Source organism: Melanerpes formicivorus, unplaced genomic scaffold (assembly GCF_026170545.1).
Source record: "Melanerpes formicivorus ecotype bairdi unplaced genomic scaffold, bMelFor1.0.p_v2 SCAF_25, whole genome shotgun sequence".
NCBI lineage: Eukaryota > Metazoa > Chordata > Aves > Piciformes > Picidae > Melanerpes > Melanerpes formicivorus.
Window position 1 is genome coordinate 2,100,258 of NW_027142377.1, and position 1,100 is coordinate 2,101,357.

Sequence of the window (1,100 nt, forward strand, 5' to 3'; positions counted from 1 at the left end):
AAATGGGAGTAGGTAGGCTGGGGTGCAGAGATGAGAAGCAGGAGAGGATGAGAGAGAGAAGGAGCTTGTCACAGGGTAAGGCTGGGCATGGTGTATTTCAGGGGCCACAAAAAGAATTGCTTGCAGCTCTGTGAGAGAGAAGGATATGAGTTAAACCAGATTGGCTTGCCTCCTCCAGCACACACGTGCTCCTCAAATACCAGGGGGACTACAAAGGCAGCAAGTCCTTTAAAAAAGATTTGTTCTATAGGCTGCAAAGATGTGCGATTACCAGCAGGCCTGCACTTTATGGGAGGCCAATCTGCATGTGGGGCTTTTATGGAGTGCAAGTGAAGCAAAAAGATGGGAAGAGGGAAGGAAAAGGCCTGCTCTCCAAATGCCCATCTTTTCTATCAACAAATGTTGCCTCAGAGGCAAAAGCCTGGCTGTTTCTTTTCCCCTCAGCATTCTGTGTGCTTGTATTAGTCACACCCATTTATTTTTGGCATAATTCATGCACTATTTGAAACTTGGCAAGAGTAGGGATGTTATGGCCAACAGTCAGTCTGCTTCAGGAGTTTCTATGAATATGAATGCCTGAAGTTCACATAAGCTTACTCTGTTGCTATAGCAACAGATTTGTTGTGAAATCCTTGTGTTTTAAAGGCTGGATCCTGTAAATTTAACTTCATCTTCAGTGGGATGTGTGATGCTGCTGATTTCCACATGTATTGTTTGCGGCGAAGTTGTGAATGTTGAGTGAGTGGAGAAAATTCAAGGATTCCTTGAAATCAGATTGAAGCACTTCAGGTCAAAGTAAACTAGTTTTGTCTTCCATCTGGAGAGGGGCTAAGTGCCCTCATCTCTAGCAGGGTTCAGAAAGAGGTGAATGTGCTGAGTAACACAGCTCAAGGTGCTGCAGTGTGGTGCCCTGACCCATAAAGAGTGCAGACAGTGCAGAGTATGCAGCACTGCAGGGATGGGTTGCTGTAAAACACCCAGGTCAAAAGCATATTCAAAATATGCTAGACTCCTTTCTCCTTTTCTTCCCTTATCTTATCTTATCTTTTCTCTTCTCTTCTCTTCTCTTCTCTTCTCTTCTCTTCTCTTCTCTTCTCTTC